Genomic DNA, 23283 nt, shown 5'->3' on the forward strand with positions numbered 1-23283 from the left:
TAGAAATGAGTAAAACAAAAAAGACATCAACCAATAAAAAAAATGTTGATAGAGAGATTTCCCCCTAAAGAAGGGGAAAATAACTCATAATAACTGCAAAGAGAGACTCAAAGGATTATCCACAAGGACTATCTTCCTAGAAGGAATGAAGACAAAGATAAATAATTAAAAGCTCTAGAGGAAAGAATTGGAAGGAGAATAAATAGATTAGAAGGAAAAATGATAATCTTTACCTAAGTAACAGATTCTCTGAAAATTAGAATAAGCTAAACAGAAAGCAATGACTCTATGAGAAAGCAAGAAATATTAGAATAAAATTCAAATTTCAAAAACAGAAGAAAACAAAGGCATCAATCAAAGAAAAGTAATTTAAGAATGATTGATATTCCTGAAAATCATGATTAAAAAAAAACTTGGACATTATATTTCAAGAAATCAGAAATCAGAATGTTTCAGATCAGTTAGAACCAGGGAATAAAATAAAAATAAAAAGAATATACCAATCACCCCCAGAAAGAAATGCTAAAAAGTCCCAGAAATATCACAGTTAAAATCTAGAGCTTCCACATCAAAGAAAGAAAAGATACTGTAAGCACCCAGAAAGCAGCTGCTCAAGTTCCAAGGAACCAGAGTCAAGATCACAAAAGATTTAGAAGCTACCATTATAAACCAGATATCTTGGAATTTTGTTGTAGTTGTTGAGTTGTTTTCAGTTGTGTCCAGCTCTTCATGACCTCATGGGGGATTTTCTCAGTGAAAATACTGGAGTAGTATCCTTTTCCAGCTCACGTTAGAGATGAGAAAATGGAAATAGACAGAGGTTAAGTGACTTGCCCAGGGTCACACAGTTAATAAATGTCTGAGGCCACATTTGAACTCATGAAGATGAGTCTTCCTGACTCCAGGCCCTGTGTTCTATTCACTGTGCCACCTAGCTGCCAAAAAATATGGAACACCATGAATTTGCATGGCATCCTTGCACGGGGGCCATGCTATAAACTCTGTATCATTCCAATTTTAGTATATGTTCTGCTGAAGTGAGCACTGTTGTGGAATACAGTATTCCAAAAGGCAAAAGATATAGGCTTACAAATAAGAATAACATTTTGCAAAGCTGTGTATAATCTGATGGAGGAAAAATGATCTTTTATTGGAGTAGAGGACTTTTCAATCTTTTCTGATGAAAAGACAAGAGCCGAGTAAGAACTTTGAAATACAAACACAAGAGTCAAGAAAAATCTAGAAAGGTAAATTTGCTTGACCAATTAGAAGGGACTGTATGATAATATAGTTTTAATATTCTAATAAGGGGACATAAATATTCCTTTAGAGTCTTAATATTTTCAAAGGGTATTGAGAGAGTTAAATAAGAAAAAGATGACCCGAAGGGTGGATTGGTTTTGTTCTGATGGTCTGAATCAAGGAAAGAGAAGTGGGGGCAGAAGGAGGAATACACTAATGTGGAAAGGAGAAAGAAGTAGGTGGAACTTGAAATTTCACATGAGTGTAGTAGGTAAGAAGATACACAAACATGGAGGAAAGGGTGTGGGTAATAGGCATTAGAATGACCTTACTCTTATCTGAAATGGACAAAAGAGGATTGAACACACACAGTTTGATGAAAAAATACATCAAACTCAAAAGATAACCAAGTATGGATTGGGGGGGGGGGGTAAGAATGAGAATAATACCAGGAAGGATCTAGCCCATAAGCAAAACAAATTTATTGATCCTGAAAGGGAGGAGAGGTGGGGAAGGAAAAGAAAAAGCAAAGAACAGAGATGCTTTAGATTGCCTCAGGATACTATCTAATAAATTGTGGTATATTAATGTAATGGAATATTATTTCACTGAAAGAAATGATGAAAGACTTTTTTTTTCAGAGAATCCTGGTTATTATGAACTGATGCAGAGTACAGTGAGCAGAAATAGAATAGTTTATATGATAACAATAGCATTAAAAAGAAAAACAATTTTGAAAGACTTAAAAACTCTGATCAAAGAAACAAACAACTATGTCTCCAGAGGACCTAAGATGAAGCATGTTACTCATCTCTTGACAGAGACGTGATGGTTCAGAAAGAGACATACATTTTTAAACATGGCCACCGTGTGGATCAATTTTGCTTGACTGTACTTACACGATTTTTGTTGTCATTGTTGTTTTTCTTTCTCTTTGTTGTTCTCACTGATGTTTCTAATTGGGGGAGTGTATAGGGAGAAAAGGGGGAGTTAGCAATAGTAATACAAAAAAAAGCCATCGAAACATTTTTTAAATAAACAGAAAAGAACAGAAGGAAGTTCAGAAGGAAGCACAGAAAAGCAGGACAGTTTTGAAAGTAAAGTGGAATTTAATATATACCTTTTTTTTTCCCTTAAAGCAAGCAGTGTGATTTGGAAATTCATGGTTTCACATACAATCCTCTTTGTGTTTTCCTGTGCATATGTATATGCCCTTTTGTGTGTGTGTGTGTGTGTGTGTGTGTGTGTGTTTAAATTCAGAATTTTTAAAAGTCTGTTTTTTTAAGTGAGTAAAAATTCAGTTCTGCAAAATTAACACATCAGCTGCGTTTGACAGCATATGCAATGGTCCATACACATACTCCACAGGTTCCACAAAGACAAGAGAGAGGTGCTTTTTCTACTTTCTTCTTCAAAGTCAAACTTGATTGTTATAATTATACAACATCCAGTTTCATTTTGATGTGCCATTCTGTAGTCTTTATGTGCATTGTTTTCCTAGTTTGACTTACTTCACTCTGTGTACATTTATAGGTCCTTCCATGCCTTCCTATATTCTTCCCATTCATTGTTTCATTCTTTACAGTAATATTTCCAACATTACATTCATGTGCTACAACTTGTTTAGTCATTTCCCAATTGATGAACATATACTTTATTTCCATTTTCTTGAATAGTACTGCCTATTAAGTACATATTTTCAGGCTGGGTATGTTGACACATGCCCATGATCCTGGCTGTGAAGAGAAGCTGAGGTTAGTGGATCACCCAAGCTCAGGAGTTCTGAGCTTTAGGAAAGTTAAAGTCCATGATGTTACTGCACAAAGTCTGGCCCCAAAATGGTGAGCCCCCTAAAGTGTGGGGCCACTAAATTGCCTGATGAAGAGTGACGAGCCCAGATTGGAAATGGAGCAAGTCAAAGCTTCTGTGCTAAACAGCACTGAGATTGGGACCTGTGAGAAGCCGCTAGATGAGGGAGACTTAGACTTAATCTCAAAAAAACAAAAAGAGGAATTTTTCTCATGTGAGGAAACACATGCATCTGAGCAGAGAAATATAGTGGAGAACATTTGGATGGAGATCTAGAAACAGAAGCAATATTGTTGTGAGAATATACTACAGAAAACCTGGACAGAAGGAGGAATTAGATGAGAAGCTTGGGAAATAGATTACGAGAAAAAAAAAATCTGGCATGGAAACATGTTATTGTAATGATGGGAGACTTCAACTCTCTGGACATCTGCTGGAGCTCTGTCTCTGCCAAAAGCAGAGAAATTGACAAATTTTTAGCTTGACTTAATGTTAGTTTCATCCGTCAAAAGGTAACAAAAGAAAGGACATTCTGGACCTGACTTTGACCAACAAGAAGAAACTGTTTACTAAGGTAGAAATGACATGACATTTGGGGGTAAATGACAACTCCATCCTTGAGTTCATGACAGAGATGGAGGGAAATGCTGGACCCAGTCTGAAAGTGCACCTAGATTTGAGGAGAGCAGATTCTGAATGATTCAGAGAAAGAATAGAGAAGATCCTTCCACTGAGTATTTTGAAAGGGAAGTCAGACCACAAGGAATGGCAAATTCTTAAGAGTATGAGACAGGAGAAAAAATGATTCCAATGAGAAGGAAAAGGAAGCTGCCTAAAGAGACTGATGTAGCTGCACAAGGAACTCATTAGTAAGTCCAGCTTTTAAAAGGACGTATATGGGGGGCAGCTAGGTGGTGCAGGGGATAGAGCACCAGCCCTGGAGTCAGGATGACCTGAGTTCAAATCCAGCCTCAGACACTTGACACTTACTAGCTGTGTGACTCTGGGCAAGTCACTCACTTAACCCCAATTGCTTCACAAAAAAAGGTGTGTGTGTGTGTGTGTGTGTGTGTGTGTGTGTGTGTGTGTGTAATGGGGTCTTTGGAGCATTACCAGATCACCTAGCATGGAGGCATCCAGAGGGGCCATTGGACCATGCCTGGAATGCCTAGCATGGAGACACTCTACACCCTCTTTCACATGGGCAAGGGTAGTCTTCTTTGATTAGCTGCAAAGCCATAAAGGCTATATCTTTAAAACCTGAAATGCTAAGACAATCAAGCTCTTTCTGGTCAAGCTCTTTTCTGAGTGGCCTCTTCCCTGTTGTGTTCAGTTCACAGTTTATTCACAGTGTGGGCACCATGAACTGAACCAGTGAGAAGGAAAGGACTTTCTTCCTCTGCTCCCTCTTTTACTTCAGGTCTAAGAACTGGGCTGGGTGCTTGCCTTGTTCAGTTTTGTTTGTCTTTTTCAATTTAAGGTTCAAGCGGTAATCCGCTGGGAATTTGAGTCTTGGGGGATTCAAGGGGGAGGAAGCCTTTGAGAAAGGGGGAGGGGGGGAAACGTGGCAGAGAAGATGTCAAGATGCTCATTTCAAGTAATCCCTGGTTTCCTAGTGGATGTCTAGATGGAATGGAACACGTGATATAGTGGGATAGGTGAGTTGTTACTCATTAATCAAGTTATCTTAGCCTTAGAGATAAGTGGCAAATTGATTAACTCTTCAAGGATGAGGGGGTGGGGCATTGATCTCTGGAGGTCTGGGTCAAGAGGGTGGTTGTTCCTCTTGGGAAGACATTGACCAGAAGACGGGCAGATAGAAAGATGCTTGTGTTAAATAGGCCTTTATTACCTGATGGATGAAAAGGAGATAAGAGAAAAGAGGGACCATGGGACATGATGAATATGTTCAAGAATTTGAAGGACTTTCATGGAGAAGTGGGGCTCTCCTTGTTCCCTTAGCTCTGGATGGGAAAAAAAAACAAACTAGGAACAAAGATTGAGGTGGGGGGAGAAGATGTAGAAAGACAGATTTTATTTATTAGAGCTGTTTCCTGTTTAAGGTCTAGAAATTCTTGGTGTATCTGTTCTGTCCTATGGAACCCTCTAAATCTCAAATGGCCTTGATTAATTAAGATGAGCTCACTTGTCCTGAACATGAGGGGATTCTCCAATGCAGTAAGGTAACTGTAAAGGAACAAGCACTGGACTCGGAATGGAAACATCTAGGGTCAAGGGACAAGTCCCACCTCTGCCCTGGGGGATCTTGACTAAGTTCTTTCCCTCCTAGCCTAAGATGACAGACACCACCCTACTCCTAGTGAGGTTAATGACCTTCCTGAATTCATTTGTCAACTTTAATCTGTTCATTTCTTCCCTATTGCAACGATCTTGAATTGTAGATGTCATTATACAAAACCCATTCTCCATCCTTCATTGTCCAATCCCTTATTCCCATTACCTTGAAACACTCCCCCCACCAAAGTATCACTCTAAAGCTACTCACTGCTACATTGTGGTTTTTAGAATAATCACTCCATAGGTACCAAACTTGTTTTCATTTCAAATTGTTTCCTTTCCCATTCCTTTCACCTTCTGGCTCTCGCTGAGATTTGGTTCCCTCCTGATGATGCAGACTCCCTGGCCACCTTTTCCAGAACTGACTGCACTTTCACACATTCATACCCTTCCCCAATTCATCGGTTGAAGTAAGGGAGTCAGAATACTCTTTGCTCCCCATTGTCACTTCCAGGCTCTCCCTCCACCACCATCATTAGGTAATCTCTCCTACTCTTAGGTTCAATCTATCCATATTTACCATCCAATCAAAATTCTGGTAGCTGTTGCTTGCCAACCTCCAGTACACTTTGCTTCTTTCATTGGTAAGTTCAATGCTGGGCTCACTGACTTTCTTTCCTCCCTGGCACCTACCCTCATACAAGAGGGCTTCAACATACATTTTGCTATTGTCTCAAAAACCTTTATTTCCAAGTTTTCCACTTGCTCCTTTCCCAGAACTTACTCTTCCACTCCCACTTAGCTACACACAGAGACAATCATACCTTCACCCAGAAATTCTCCACTTCCATGTTTCTGAACTCTGAAGTTCTCTTACCTGGACACAATCTGCTGTCATTCCAACTCTCCTTTTGCCTTGCAACCCCAAACTTTGCTCTTCATCTTCACCTTGACCTCCAATCTATCAATCCCTTAGTTCTTTCTCAGGCCTTAACCCCTGTGCCAGCTACATCTTGATAAGCCTCCCTCATCATGATATGCAACTCTGCACTGTCCTTTTCTCTTGAGTCCTTTCCTTCCTTATCCTACTGTAACTCTTGCCCTGCCAAGTCTCAGTCCTGGGTTCCTCACCATCTGCTGCCTTCACTCGTATTCATGTGCTACTGAACAAAGCTGGAAAAAAATCACAAAACTCTGCTGACTGGATCCATGACAAATTTACATTAGGCATCCTCAACTGGGCCCTCACTGTAGCAAAGCAATCCTTTTATACCTTTCTAATTGATTTACTCTCCCACTCACCGCAGCAGCTTTTCATAATCTTTTCATTCCTCCTCAGATTTCCTGCAGCTCCCCCTTCCTCCAGTCTCTCAGCTGAGAACTTTGCTTCAAATTTTACTGGAAAAATTCAGGCCCTTAGCTAAGAACTTTATCTTCTCCCCTCCACCTCAACCCACGTTTCTCAGATGTCTCACATAACGAACGGGCCCATTCTTCCCAAGGCTAACCTTTCTAACATGCACAAGTGATCTCATTCCATCCCATTTTCGTCCAGCAGATTGTCCTCTCTATCAATCCCACTTTCTCACTTGTCTTCAGTGTCTTCCAGTCTATTGGCCGCTTCCACACTGCCTACAGATATGCCCATGTCTGACATATCCTCAAAAAATCCTCACTTGATCCTTTTATCCCTGCTAGCAATCAGCCCATACCTATCTCCCCTTCTGTGGTTAAACTCCTTGATACAACAGGTGCCTCCACTTCCTTTCCTCTCACTTTCTTCTTAACTCTCTACAGTCTGGCTTTTGACCTTATCATTCAATCAAAACTGTTCCCTCAGGGCAGCTAGGTGGCACAGTGGATAGAGCACTGGCCCTAGAGTCAGGAGTACCTGAGCTCAAATCTAACCTCAGACCAAACACTTGACACTTACTATGTGTATGAACCTAGGCAAGTCACTTACCCTCAATTGCCTTAAAAAAAAACTTGTTCCCTCCAGTTACTTATGATCACTTGATTGCCAAATCTAATGGTCTCTTCTCAGTCTTCATCCGTTATGACCTCTCTGTAGCCTTTGACACTGTTGATTACCCTCTTCTCTTTAGGTTTCTGTGACACCACTCTCTCCTAGTTCTCCTCTTACTTTTCTGACTGCTCCTTCTCCCTTCTCAGTCTCTTTTGCTGAATTTTCATTCAGGTCATACTCACTAAGTGTGGGCTCTGTCCTGGGCCCTCTTCTCTTCTCCCCCTTTACTATTTTTCTTGGTGATCTCATCAGCTTCCATGGATTCAATTATTAACTCTAGGGAAAGGAGAAAGAAAAGCATAAACAGGTGGGAAAAAGGATGGAGAAAAAGACACAGATAGTAATCATAACTGTGAGTGTGAATGGGATGAACTCTCCCATAAAACGGAAGCGGATAGCACAGTGGATTAAAAACCATAATCCTACAATATGTTGTTTACAGGAAACACATTTGAAAAAGAGTGACACACACAGAGTAAAGGTAAAAGGCTGGAGCAGAATATATTATGCTTCAGCTGAAGTAAAAAAAGCAGGGGTAGCAATCCTGATCTCAGACAAAGCAAAAGCAAAAATAGATCTTATCAAAAGAGATAAGGAAGGAAACTACATCCTGCTAAAAGGCACCACAGACAATGAAGTAATATCATTACTAAACATATATACACCAAATGGCATAGCATCCAGATTCTTAGAGGAGAAGTTCAGGGAGTTACAGGAAGAAATAGAGAGCAAAACTATACTAGTGGGGGACCTCAACCTCCCCCTCTCTGAACTAGATAAATCTAACCACAAAATAAACAAGAAAGAAGTTAAGGAGGTGAATAGAACATTAGAAAAGTTAGATATGATAGACCTCTGGAGAAAACTGAATGGAGATAGAAAGGAATATACTTTTTTCTCGGCGGTACATGACACATATACAAAAATTGACCATGTACTAGGGCATAAAAACCTCACAATCCAATGCAGAAATATTAAATGCATCCTTTTCAGATCATGAGGCAATAAAAATTATATGTAATAAAGGGCCATAGAAAGATAGACTAAAAATAATTGGAAACTAAATAACCTAATCCTAAATAATGATTGGGTCAAACAACAAATCATGGAAACAATCAATAATTTCATTCAAGAGAATGACAATAATGAGACAACATACCAAAACTTATGGGATGCAGCAAAAGCAGTTCTTAGGGGAAGTTTTATATCTCTAAATGCTCACATACATAAAATAGAAAAAGAGGAGATCAATGAATTGGGCATACAACTAAAAAAACTAGAAAAAGAACAAATTAAAAATCCTCAATTAAACACCAAACTAGAAATATTGAGAACCAAAAGAAAAATTAATAAAATTGAAACTAAGAAAACTATTGAACTAATAAATAAAACTAAGAGCTGGTTTTATGAAAAAACCAATAAAATAGATCAACCTTTGGTTAATCTAATTAAAAAAAAGAAGAAAACCAAATTACTAGTATCAATATGAAAAGGATGAAACTACCACCAAGGAAGAGGAAATTAAAACAACAATTAGGAATTATTTTGCCAACCATATGCCAACAAATTTGACAATCTTAGTGAAATGGATGTATATTTACAAAAATATAAATTGCCCAGATTAACAGAAGAGGAAGTAAAATACTTAAATAACCCCATCTCAGAAAAAGAAATTGAACAAGCCATTGATGAACTCCCTAGGAAAAAATCTCCAGGGCCAGATGGATTTACATGCGAATTCTATGAAACATTTAAAGATCAATTATTAACTCTATGAAAATGATTCTCAAGCCTACTTATCTAGCCCTAACCTCTTTGCTCACCCCCAATCTTCTTGTACCCTGTTCTTATACCTTCTCCCTGTCCTCATGTACCCTGCAATCCAGTAACACTGGCCTCCTCATGGTGCTTTGGTAAAGACTCTCCATCCCTTGACTCTGGGTATTTTCTCTGGCTCTCCCCTACTAATGCCTATACTTTTCTCTTTATCTTTGCTTCTTGACTTCCCTGATATTCTTTAAGTCCCAGCTAAATTTCCCATTCAACTGTGAGATTCTTGAGATCTGGGACTGTTTTGGGCGCCCCCTCCTTTTTTAATGCCTAGCACTTATCACAGCACCTAACACATAGTAGATGCTTAGTAAGTATTGATTGATTGACTTACTGACACAGAGGACTGAACTTGATTTTCTCAGATCCTTTTCAATTCTACTATCTTGTATTCTATAGTCTAACCTTGTGTTCTAGGGTCCATTCCTGCACTAACATCTATAATTCTACAAGTCTGTGATTATCAGGGATAGTCCTGTCTTGTTCAGTCACCGCACTGTGTTTTTTCTGTTTTCCTGCATTCTAGGAGAAGCTACCTCCAGAGCACAATCCTAGGACGGCCTAATCCTTGAGGCCTGTTTTTTGTTTTGTTTTGTTTTTTTTAAACTCAGCTTGAGGTGAGCAGGAAAGTAGTCCATGTTCAGGTTCCAGCTCTGACTTCACTGAGGTTCTAAGTGTTGCCTTCCAGCTGGGAGTCATGGGAATTATGTTTTCCCTCTTACACTGGGTTTAGGCACATACTCAAATTATTCTGTGTTCCCAGGCCCCGAACCAAGTATCTATGGGAGAAGTGGAGAGTCCTGGGCACAGTTAATCTCCTAATCTACAACAGGATTTGATACACTTCACCTTTCTCTCTTCTTCCCTTCATCTCTATGTTTTTCCTTCTTTATCCTCTCTCCTACTTCTTCCTCTCTCTTCCTCCTGATCTCCCTCTGTCTTTTCTTGCTTTCTCAGTATTTTTCTCTTTCTTCTTTTCTTCCTCCCTTTCTCCTCTCTTCCTTCTCTCCAATTTCCCTCTCCATCCTGCCCTTTGTCACCTTCTCTCTCCCTCCTCTTTTATCTCTCACGCCTCCCACTGTCATTCTTTTCTCCTGTCTGATTCATTCACTCCTTATCTCTCTTCTCTCTTATGATTTTTTACTTTTCTCTTTCATGCTGTCATTCATCTCCTCTTTCATTCCTCTCTTATAGTCTAACTCCTCTCTTCTTTCTCACTTCTCTCTTCTCTCACTCTTACAGTCTCTTAGTTCTCCTTTCTCATACTCTTTCATTCCTTTTTTTCTATCTCATTATCACTTTTTTCCCTTTCATGCTCTCCCTCCTTTCTATTCTCTCTCTCACTCTCTCACTGATCTCTTCAATTGAATCCTTTCTCTCTTTGTCTCTCTGTCTGTCTCTCTCTCTGTGTCTGTCCCTCTCTCCATCTCTCATGTCCTCCCTCCTCCTTTTTCTTCTTTCTCTCTCCTTTCTCTTCTGTCATTCTTTCTTATTTCTCTCTCATGCCTCTCTTGCCTAGTCTCTCAATCCTTTTCTTTTTCTCTTCCCTCATTCTCTTCCACAGGGGAAGGCTCCTGGGCCCTCAGGCTGGCTGGCTCCTGAGTTGTATAAGGCACACACCCCAGATTGCTATAATATTGAGCAAGGATTTCCAACACATGCTTCCCCCTGGCAAATTGCCACCCACAGTGTGCCATGTGCCAACATAACACTTCAACTTAAAGAGGGAAAACTGCCAGATCAATGTTTTAGCTACAGACCCCTGTCAGGGCTGGATGGGGAAATCTTGGCGGAGGCCCCTGGCAGGAGGCAGGAGTCTGGGAGGCTGGGTGGCTGGTGGGGCTGTTGCTGGGGTTTGCTAGATAAAGGGGGCCTTTTGCTATGTCTAAGGCTGCCTCCCCACCCTGGCCTGAGCCCCACTCATCTCAAATATTAGGAATCCTACTTGGTTCTTTGTTCATGTTGGAGAGTATACATGTAAGCTGCTGTGCTTAATATTTCTGAGGGCCTGGCTATAGAACGGAAGTGCTGAAAAGAACCTTAGAATGTAAGTTGTTAGAGTATAGGACACAGAATATTCATGCCAGGAGCAACCTTATGACTTAGAAATGTTCTCATATGTGGGAGAAATGTTTATAGTGGTTGCAGCTGAGAGAGGAGAAGGGTGATGAGTCGGGGGAGGGAAAGGGTGCTGGAATGCAGACCACTACCTTCTTCATTTTCACTAGAATTTGGCTTATCCTTATAGGCTGAACACTGTACATACAGCCCAACTCACTCTAATACATCTCAGAAACACAAATCTTATTTTTCTGGGAGTTGAAATCATAGGGAGAAAAAGGAAGATGATTTCTTTCCTTCGCCATGAAGGCCTCACCTCCAAGAAATTCTATGCATTCACTAGCTTCATTGCCTCTGCTCCCAGGGCACATCTCAAAAGCTACAGAAGCCAGAGTAGAAGCACTCACCTTTGCTAGTGTGGGAGCACCAATACGAAGGCCCTTCTCCCATTGAGGCAGGAATGAGAGCCCCAAGGGAGTAGGAAAAACCCCTATCAGAGACAACACTGGGGTAGAGAGGAGAGGGTACTGGTTACTAACATAAACAGATATATTCTAATCATTACTATTTCATAAAAAGCCCTGTTTGTTTGTCCCTGGACTAGCCACCTGCACAGCTGTACCTCATCAAGGGCCATTTAATATGTTCTCGGATCATTGTCTACACTAATTGTCTTAAACAAGCCTAACTTCATTTCACCTTATTCCCTAATGGACCCAGGAGGTTTTAATTACCTGTAGGTGGCTCTTGCTACAATCACACATCAGCTTCATTAAAATACACAATATGTTCATATAATCGGTTTCCCATTAAAATCCAATGGGTTCCCATCAAAATGAGTTATGCTCCCAAAAAAAAGCACAAACCCACTAAAATATATTTTAATTAAAGTAAATTAAATATTGCACATGTCTATTACAGAGAACAGGCCACACAGGACCCTAGTGCAGTCAGGGAGGAAAACGTTGATGTTGAGATTACTATGGAGTGCCGCGGGAGAAGCTTTGTTCTGAGAGTCTAGTCAAAGCTCTGCCACTGATCAGCTGTTTAACCCTGGACAGGTCACTGCTCCTCTCTGGGCATTGGTTTTTTATCTTCTATCAAATGCAGTAGCTAGACTCAAAGGTCCCTCCTGACCTTAAGATCCATTAAGTGTCATGGAAAGACGACTAGTTTTGGAGCAGGGAAGACCAGGCTTCAGGTACCAGCTGTGCCACACACTCTCGGCATGGCTTTGGACAACTGACTTTACCTCTTGGAGGCTGTTTTCTTGTAAAATTAACGTTCAGAGATTCACTGATTGTATGCGTTTTATCATAAAGGGTAGCTCTCAGGGGACCAGAATGTTTGATTAAGCAAGATACCCTATTTCTTCAAGAATGCAGAGGATGGTTCTGGGTCAGGGAGCTCTGAGCTCCAGGACCAGAGATGGTCAGGCCCAGATCCTTTAGCTACTAACTCCAATGGCTCTGCTTTAGATTTGGATTGTCAGAGGGCCTAGGTCAGAGTTAATCATTACGGTCATAGAGAGTGAGGCCCAGAAGGGAATTTAGAACAAACAGAAATTTAGATTATGGAATATTAAAAGGAGTTTTAGAATACAGAATGTTAGAACTGAAAATGAGCTTAGAGATCATAACATTCAGACATTTTCTGGACACACCCCTCTGCTCCCCTCTTGCTAGTGTTTTCGCCTTTAAAATGATCTGTCATCTACTCTGGGGATATCTTGTGTGTGCATAATTGTTTGCATATTGTCTCCCCCATCAGAATGTGAGTTCCTTGAGAACAGAGTTTGCTTTTGCCTTTCTTGGTCATTTCAGCACTTAGCACAGTGTCTGCCACATGGCAAGCGCTATGCTCATAGATTGATCCGACACCTTGATTTTACAGACGAGGAGACTAAGGCTGAGAAGTGTAACCTTCAACCAAAGTCATGCAGTGAGCTAGCTGCAGAGGAAGGAGTGTAGTCATTTTAAAAGGAGCATTAAGGACAAAAGAAATAAGTGCAATGGATTCTTTCCCTCTGTTCAGTGGGGACCCTTGCAGAGAAAGCTGGCCCATCCATGGCCCTCTCCCTGGAAGGCTGAGCCATCAACCCTCAGCTCGTGAGTTCTCAGCAGGAAATGCCTCCAGCTGGTACTCTGGGGAGTGATGTAGTGATGTGTTCTCCTCAATGCGCAGCCAAGTGGTGCCTACAGCTTTAGAAGGCTGACTGGGCCCTGGAGACTTGGAGACAATGGCAGAGAAGAAGCAGAAGAGAAAACATACACACACACACACACACAGAGAGAGAGAGAGAGAGAGAGAGAGAGAGAGAGAGAGATAACCCCTTCTCCCAACAGTTAAATAGAGTTGTCTTTCAGGCTGACTTTGGGCAGGGCCACCCCAGAGAAAGCCAGATTTGTCAACAAAGCAGTCGGATGTGAAAGGAACACTTTACTGGGAGCAGGGAGACTTGGTTTTGAAACCTAGCTCTGCCCTTTTTAAATTGTATGTGACCTCGGGCAAATCACTTTACTGTTCTGAATCTCTTTTCTGCTCTGTAAAATGCGGGGCTTAGACTGGATGATCACTAAGGTCCCCTCTAGCTCTGACATGCTCACTGAAGCTTCTGGAGGGCTTGCCATAGGAGGTGCCCAGTAAGGTGCTAGGGAGTGCCCCCCCCCACTTCAGTGGGGCAGGGAAATGGAAGCCTTTACCCCAATTTCTCAGTTCCAGTTAAACTAGATCCAAATAAGGCCCTACAGATGACTCAACCCCTGTCTCTATCTGATTGTCAAAGTTACTTCTTAGAATTCAGGAGTTACTTCCTCCTCCCCCTTCTCCATGCCCTAAAGAACCCACAGCCACCACCATGACTCACTGGCTAATTCTATGCTTTCACAACTGCCTTGGTCCTTAGTTGTGCTCAAGTTAGTATTCAGACTCTTTCATGTGAGAAGCTGTGCAGTGGCATAGTGCAAAGAGTGCTGGACTCCTGGTCACAAGATCTGGGTTCAAGTCCTGACTTAGCTAATTATTAGATGTATAACCCTTAGCAAATTACTTTATCTCTTTGGGTTTCAATGTTCTCATCTGTAAACTGTAGATAATAATATTTGTGCTATCTACTTCACAGGGTTGATTTGAAAAATGCACTTTGTAAATCAAAAAGTACTATGGAAATGTGAGAATAATGATAGCTATACACCTTAATATGATTGTAGATTCCTTGAGGACAGGGATCATGGCATATGCAAATATTTCCTGCATTATAAATACTCAACTAGATTCCTAAGGTCCTTTACATACCTAACAATCCATATTCCATGTTCTAACATTCTATGTCCTAAGAATAGTTAGAATGTAGAACTCTAACATACTATGTTCCATGTCCTAAGATTCTATGTTCCAAGGGTGCTTATACATCTAACACTCTGTGTTTCATGTTTTTGAAATCTCTGTTCCTTATAGCTCTGGCATCTTATTCTCTAAGGGTCCTTCCACATCTCTTGGAACTCTAAGAGCCTATGGTTTTTCTTTGCAAGGTCCTTAAAGTGCTGTAAGTCCAGGTGAGTATGCTTGTGGCCTTGTCAACAGTGTCCTGAAGGATTCTGGGAAGCAGGTCACTCAAAGTGTGAAATAAAAACCCAAGCAGAAAAGTAACCTGGCAAACCCATGCCATCAGCTTTTCTGCACCCAGAGCTCATGGGCGTTGGCGCCATGTTGAACTACCTATCCACTCCCCCAGTCTCCCTCCATCCTCAAGTCCCATTAAGTACCAATAATGGAACTGCTTACTGGGCCCCACCACAATTCAACCCTTATATTTTATTTATAGCTGACACAGCTCTGAGCAGGAAAAATATAATCATACTTTAAATAATGGAACGAATCGGTATTAAAGCTACCGGGGCAGTTACCGGAGTTGCAAAAATGTCTCCCTGCAGACCTGACTGGGCGCACACTGACTGCATTTTTAATTTTTAAAACATATTTCTTTCCAAATTATTCCACGTTACAGAGAAGCCACATTTATGGAGGTGATAAATTACTGTAATAAAGTGCCTTTTCTCCAAATATATAGGAAGAAGCCACTCTGCACACAGCCTAGAGAGGCTGGCCCCGAGAGAGCCTCTGAGAACCAGGAAAGAGGCCTGCTGTCTTCTCTCCTCTTTAATTATTTTGCCGACGCATCCTACATTTTTAATAGAGGGTTTTCGTTAGCAAAAAATTCTGGCTGGTCCCTGGTTTCTCTATGTATGTGCATGTACACATGCGTGCGCCAATGCACATGTGTACTTGCCTGCTCATGTCACACATGCTAAGACACGATGCCATCATGTCATGGCATCTTCCATTTCTATAGTGTTTTATAGCATACAAAGTAATTTCTTCTCAATAGTCTCATGAAATAGTGTTATATTCATTTTATAAATGAGGAAACCAAAACTAAGGGAGTGGAAGTAACTTTCCCATGGAGCATCTGTCCCACAGAGGGGCAGATCTAGGACTCGAACCCAGGACTTCAGACTCAAACTCAATCAGCAAGTATTTTTAATGCATTTTTATTGATATTTTGTTTTTACCTATCCTAAATTTCTCCTAGTGTCCCACTCCCTCTCACTTGCAAGGAGCCATTCCATGTAACAAAGAATTTTTTTTTGGAGGCAATCAGGTTTAAGTGACTTGCCCAGAGTCACATAGCTAATAAGTGTCTGAGGCTGGACTTGAACTCAGGTCCTCCTGACTCCGGGGTCGGTGCTCTATCCACTGTGCCACCCAGCTGCCCTCAAAGAATATTTTTTTAAAGAGAAAAAGGAAGAGAAAAAAGATCAGCAAAACTGATCAATATAATGGGAAAAGTCTGAAAATATATGCAGTTTTCCACACCCATCCACCTTCTACCCCTGCAAGGGAGTAGTGGGGCCATGCTTTCAACAAGCATTTATTACGTACCATTATGTGCCAGGCACTGTACCAGGCAAGGGGGTTCCAATACAGAAATTAAACAAGTCCTATTGTCAAGGAGCTCGTACAATATGAGGGCTGGAGACAGGGGGAGCAGGGAGACAACATGGGTATATGCAGAATAATAAGCTAGGTGGTGCAGTGAATAAGAAAACACAGGACCTGGAATCAAGAAGACTCATTTTCATGAGTTCAAATCCAGTCACAGATATTTACTAGCTGTGTGACCTTGGGCAAGTCACTTAACCCTGTATGCCTCAGTTTCCTCATCTGTAAAATGAGCTAGAGAAGGAAATGGCAAATCACTCCAGTATCTCTGCCAAGAAAACCCCAAATGGGGTCACGAAGAGTCAGACACGTCTGAACAACTGAATGATGATAAGTTAAATACAAGTATTTAGGGAGGGAGGGTTCTAGTGGTTGGTAGGAACAGGAAAGTCATTCTGACTCTTTCCACCCCACTAAGATGCCTCTTATTGGAGAAACAAGAGACTTCAGTCCCAGTTTAAGATCTATACTTAAATATCTGCTATTCCCCTCTCTGGGCCTCTGTTTCCTCCTCTATAAAATGGCCAGGCCCAGTGAAAGTAAGGTCTTTTGTAGCTCTAATATACTATGTTCCAGCATTCTGTGTTCTAAGGTCTCTTCTAGCTTCTTAGGTCTCTTTCAGCTCTTACATTCCAGCTTTGACATTGTGTTCATGTGGTATAGAAGAAAGCCAGCCTTGAAGCCAGGAAGATGTGTCCCCCTCCCTGACACATACTGGCCGTGTGGCCCAGGCCAAGTCACTTCTCAGGGTTCTAAGCAACTGAGACTATAAATTGGGGCAATTTCCCTACATCAAGAACAGTCCCTAAGCCCTGTCTTCTGAAGTATATTTCAGTTTCAATATTTATGTTATAAAATTTTGGAGTACAACATCTTGTGTTCTAAAATTCTTCAAGCTCTGATATTCTGTTCTGTGTTCTGAAATACCATGTTCTAAGGTCCCCTTTAGCTCTAACATTTTGTGTTTTAAGGTTTCTTCTAGATTGAATATTCTATGATCCTATGTGAAAATGATTTGGGGGGAAATGAGGAGGAAAACATGGAAGGCTTTATCTTAGTCTATTTTTCCTGGTCAGTTAGTCAACAAGTATTTATTAAGCACTTACTAAGTGCCAGGTATTGTGCTGAGTGCTGGCGTTACACCAAAAGGCACAAATATAGGACTCCCCCTTAACTACCACCAGTACTGTTCTCTTCCGGAGTCATTTGGTCCAGGACTCATGAGGCTTCTCTGGAACTCTCCCACCTCTGCTCAGACCATGGATCCAGGTGAGGCTGCTGGATGATCTCTTCAGTGAGCATTTTTAAACCCATAATCGTCTCCAAAAGCCCCTTGCTTGTTGCAACACCAGCTCTACCAGATGTCCTAGGATTCTTTCTGAATTCTCCTCCTCCCATGCTGGTCCTCAAACCCCATAATGACTAAAGGGATCCACCCCACATCCCCCTCCCCCTCGTGGAGCAGTGGGCTAGGACAGGAAGGGGATGAAGGAGAAGGAAGGAAGAGATGAGTAAGGGGACTTGGGGCTAGGAGATGTGGACAATGAGAATGTAGAGGGGGGAGGAACGGGAACTTGGAGGAACAGAGGGCAGTATTGCTGTTTCCCCGAGTTTTCTGCTCAGGAGGCAACAGATCAGATGTTTCCTAAAAGGGTACTGAGGTGCAAATGATGTGGTGATGGAGGTGGAGGGAGGGGAGGCAGCTTCTAAAATAAGTAACATCTTTTTCTGAAATACTGTGGTTTGCACTGGAGAAGAAAGATTCCGGAAATTAGCTCTCTTTTAGTGGCAGAGTCCAGCGCAAGCTTTCTCCTCCCTTCATGAGGTATCGCTGCATCAGATCAGTTCTACTTTAGGCAATATGAGGCAACCTGAAACCCTTTCCTTTCTCCTCTCCTCTCCGAACTATGAGTTATGAACTAGCATTAATATTTTTCTCCAAGGGCTCCACAGTCCAGCATCTCAGACTTTCTAATGAGAATAATAGCTAATCTTTGTGTAGTACTTACTGTGTGCCAGGCACTGTGCTAACCTTTTTTTTTTTTAATAATTATTATCACATTTGATCCTCATAACAACCCTGGGAGGTAGGTGCTATTATTATACCCATTTTACAGATGAAGAAACTGAGGCAAACAGAGGTTAAGTGACTTGCACAGGGTTGCACAGCTAATGAGTATTCAAGGCCAGATTTGAACTCAGATCATCCTGACTCCTACCCACTATACCAACTAGCTGCTCTGCAAAGTTTCATGATGTTGACAGGGTAGTTCCAGGCACAGGGGCTTAGGTCAATGAAAGACTAATTTACTATCCACAAACCTTTTCCTCTAAAGGTTCAGCTCATTATTGACCATGATTGATGATGATGATAAAACACATCCTATAAGGTTTACAAAGCACTTTCCTTGTTACAACCCTGTGAGGTAGGTTGTGCAAATAGTATTAACCACATTTTACAGAGAAGGAAATGCGAATTATTGTTGTTATTCTTAATAACAACAAGATGAGCTCTGTAGAGGAGATAGTTTATAGATAGTGGTATAATCATTGACTTTAGCCTGGAACCTTAAGGTTCAGAAAGGTTAAGTAATTTCCCCATAGCCATACAGTTACAGACCTAGTCATGTAACTAGGTAGTACAATGGATAGAGCACTAGGTCTGGAGTCAGGAAGATCTGAATTCAAATCTGGCCTCACTGGTTGCTAGCTCTGTCACCTTGGGCAAGTCATTGAACCCCTATTTGATTCAGTTCCTCATTTGTAAAATGGGGACACACTGGAGAAGGAAATGACAAACCTCTAGTGTCTTTGCCAAGAAAACCCCATGGATTTTGTCCATTGGATCACATAGAGTCGGACACAATTAAATGACTCAACAGCAATAACAACAACAACATAAAGTTATTAAATGGGGGAGCCATGATTTTAACACAGAGCTTATGACTCCAAATACAGCATTCTTTCTACTGCACCACAAAACCTCCCTATTATTCAGGCCAAAATAATAATCAGGTTGGATATTAATAATAGCAGCAGTGCCAGAGTGAGTTTTCAAATTTAAATGACTATAGATCATTGAATGTTAGGGCTGGAAAGGACCTTAGAACTTAGGATATTAGAATAATAACTAAAAATAATAGCCAGCATTTACATAGCACTTTAAGGTTTGCAGAGCACTTTAAATAAGCCAACTCATTTGATCCTCACAACAAACCCATAAGGTAGATGCTATTATTATCCTCATTTTATAGATGAGGAAATTGAGGCACAGAGAAATCAAATGACTTGCCTAGGGTCACATAGTTAGAGAATGTGTAAGTCAGGATACAAACTCCTGGCTTCCTAACTCCAGGTCCTGCTATCCACTGCACCACGTAACTGTAAGGGACCTTAGAATGTAAAATGATAGAATTGGAAGGGACCTTAAAATGTAAAATATTGGAGCATAGACAATAGAATATTAGAGCCAGGAGGCATTTTAGAACATAGACTGATAGAATGTAACCTTCCTGAAATCAAGGCCCGTTCCATATTTTTTGTCTTTGTATCACCAGCACCTAGGATAGCACATGGTAAGTATTTAAAAAATGTGTTGAACAGAATTGAGGTTGGAAGAAACCTCACTAACAGAGAGAACATTTATTAAGCCTCACTGGAAGCAGATGACTGTACTAGGCACCAAGAGAGATGACAAAGTTTAGTTAAGACACATTCCCTGAATTCAGTGGTGCTGAGTACAGAAGGCAGGTGAGATACAAATGCAGGTAAATCCAAGGAACAACATGATGTGATAAATGCATCCAAAGGGCATAAAATGCTGTGTGAGATCCTTAAAAACTGAACTGTTAGCATACAAGATGTTAGGATTGGAAGGAGATTTAAGACACAGATTATTAGGACAGAAAATATCAGGACTGAAAGGAACATGAGAGAGCATATAGTTCAAACCCTTGGTTATAAACGGGGAGGAAACTGGAGGCCAGCAGAGGGGAAGTGACGTGCCTAAGGAAGCTGCCACACTACTGTGTGGTGGCCGAGTTGCTAGCTTGACTATTTTCCCCAGGAGAGATTTTGCACTTAGACTAAAATGTGAATCTCATCTCCCCTACACAGCACCAAAGCCCCTTTCTCCACTTCCAGAGAGACAGCTGCCCTGAGCTGCAGGAGTCAAGGTCCATAAAAGGGAACTTCTCTTTTTAACCTTCTGAGTCTGGTTGTTTGACCCTGGGACAGCCCTTTAACCACTAGGTGCCTTCTACTGCTATTAACTAATGATGGACAGCTTAGTGGATAGAGGGCTGGAAATATAGTCAGGAAAACTGGAGTTCAATCTAGGCTCAGACACTTCCTAGCTGTGTGATCGTGGGCAAGTCATTAAGCTACTGTCTGCCTCAGTCTTCTCATCTGTAGAATGGGGATAGTAATAGCACCTATCTCCCAGGGTTGTTGTAAATGGGATAATATTTGTAAAGCACTTTGCAAATGTTAAAGTGGTATATAAATGGTAGCTATTATTCTTATTATTATCATCATAATGAGAATAACAGCCATTATTTCTAACAGTTACAGGTTACAAAGTACTTTCCTTGCATCAACCCTGAGAGGTAAGTAGCGTAAAGAAGTTTTATACCCATTATGTAGATCAGGAAATTGAGGCTCAGTAGCTTGCCTAAAGTCCCACAGCCAATAAATATCAGAACCGGGACTGGCATCTACCTATTTCTTTTTGAAAAAAAAATTATTGATATCTTTTGCTTCTATACCACCTTCATTTCCAAATATATATGCCTTTCCTCTTCTATCTATTCCTTGTTGTTTTTGTGGTTCAGTCATTTCAGTCGTGTCCTACTCTCCATGGCCCCATTTGGGGTTTTCTTGGCAGAGTTACTGGAGTGATCTGCCAATTCTTCTCCAGTTCATATCACAGATCAGGAAACTGAGGCAGACAGGGTTAAGTCACTTGCTTTGTGTCACACTGCTAGTAAGTGTCTGAGGCTACATTTGAACTCAGGTCTTCCTGACTCCAGGCCTGTTGCACTATCCATTGCATCACCTAGTTGCTCGCATTCCTCGTACCAAATAATAAAAAAGAAAGAAAGCCGTTCATCAAAATTAAGCAACACGTCAACCATCCAACAATACATGCAGTATTCTACACTCATAGACCTCCATCTCTGCAAAGACAGAATGGACATGCATTTTCTTATCAATTTGTCATAACAGGCTTGTTTATTATCATTATGCAGCATCAAACTTAAAATCTTCTGACTTCAAGCTCTCTGTCCTTGCTATTACAACATGCTGAAATTCAGGCCCTGAACAACAGAGGGGCCTCTCATCTGCTGATGAGAAACCCCCTTCCATTCTGAGAAAGGAAATGAAACCCTTGTGGTGAGTTTCATAAAACCGTGCTCGATAGATGAGAGCATGCAGCCCAAACTTCACTGATAGCAATTAATGGAGAAGCCAGTTTATAATCTAGTCTGAGTTTATATGACAAGCAGATGCGTATCCAGGTGAGAGTGACCAACCGCCTCGAAGGGACTGAAAACCATGTCATGCAAAGATAAATTGAAGGAACAGCTGGTGTTTACTTTGGAGAAGAGCAGGTTTGGGGGTGAGATGGTTGCTGTCTCCAAATACGTAAAGAGCTGCTATATGAAAAAGGAATCTGAGTTGTTCTCCTCATACATGGAAAGCAGAATCCAGATCAATACAAGGAATGGGTTCTTAACAGTTCAGACCAGAGGGGAGGAACCTGTGGCCTCAAGGTCACATGTAGCCCTCTAGGTCCTTGGGGCCTGCACTTGATGGATGAACAGAGGATGTTCAGCGCAGAATCCAAATGGAAGAAGGAAGATAGAGGCCAGAGGGATAGACAGAGTCTTCTTTCGGATGCTCCTGTGGGCAGATGACATTGTGCTGACTGCATCCATTTCTGGAACATGGCAGAACTTCCTAAAAAAGGTTCATATTCACTCAAAAGAGTTTGAGCTAGATGTATTAACTATCTCCACAGGAAAAACCAAATTAATGAAGAAAGCCTATTGTCCAGAGTCTGCACAGTCATATACCTAGTCATATGTGGTGAGACAGACAACCTATAAAACATGTCCATCAGCATACATATCTAAGACACATTATGAATGGGGCTCAGATTTGAGCAGGGGGTTAGACAGTGGATTGCACTGCAGCTGGGAAACTGTGAAGTACTTTTAATAACCCCAACCTTCTGCCTAAAACAAAGAGCCATCTTTTAAAACCACCATTCTGCCAGGCATGGTGGCACAAGCCTGTGATCTCTTCTACTGGGAGAAGCTGGGGCTAATGAATTTTTTGTGTTTGAGAGTTCTGAGCTTAAGTAGATCTAAAGCCAATTGGATGTCTACTGTAGGTCTGGCTGCATTATGTTGAGCTCCTCGGAATAAGGGCAGCCCAAGCAAGGGTGAACTGACCCAAGTTGTAAATGGAGTAGGTCATAAGCTTCCATGCCAATCAGCATGGGTCCATAAGTGGTCACTGCACATCCTGCCTGGGCAAGATAGGGAGACCTAGTCTCAAGCCCTCACCCCAACCCAACGTTCTTCCAGTATATGGCTGCTAACCATGAAATAACATTATCCCTGGAGAAGTGAAGTTGAGGACCACCCAGAGATCAGTGAAGATGTGCATAGTGAGTGTGAATAGCCTGAAACATATTATAAATGAGGAAGTCCCCAGGAGAAGTGATATCAGATGTGCTGTCAGAAAAAGAGGTGGTTGATTATGTAGTGGGAAGGGGAGGCAACCAATGGACAATACTCATGTTCCAATGGTAAACTTTCGATGTCAGGAGAATAAGAGGAAAATCTTCAGCTCATAGTGTGGAGCCCCTCAGTTAATTTACGGGAATACATCAACCAGGACTGCCCAGGATGGGCAGGTCCAGATGGACTGCCATCTGCCTCCCTAAAGGACTTACTCATATCAATGAGATCACTGATCCATGGCAATATTGGAGCTTCTGGTCCTGCCCTCTGGGACTAGGTAAAACAAGTCTAAACCCTCTTCCCCATCATAGCTGTTCATCTAGC

The 23283-nt window shown here is 41.3% G+C and overlaps 1 non-coding gene across 1 annotated transcript; it reads right to left on the minus strand.

The window, feature by feature from the left end:
• Nucleotides 1-941: 941 nt before the first annotated feature.
• On the minus strand, nt 942-1045 carry LOC114047411. Its single transcript, XR_003569599.1, has one exon. It is a non-coding gene; the product is annotated as a U6 spliceosomal RNA (small nuclear RNA).
• Between the last annotated feature and the right edge of the window lie 22238 nt (nt 1046-23283).

The sequence above is a fragment of the Vombatus ursinus genome, unplaced genomic scaffold (assembly GCF_900497805.2).
Source record: "Vombatus ursinus unplaced genomic scaffold, bare-nosed wombat genome assembly UNPS02014786.1, whole genome shotgun sequence".
NCBI classification, from domain to species: domain Eukaryota; kingdom Metazoa; phylum Chordata; class Mammalia; order Diprotodontia; family Vombatidae; genus Vombatus; species Vombatus ursinus.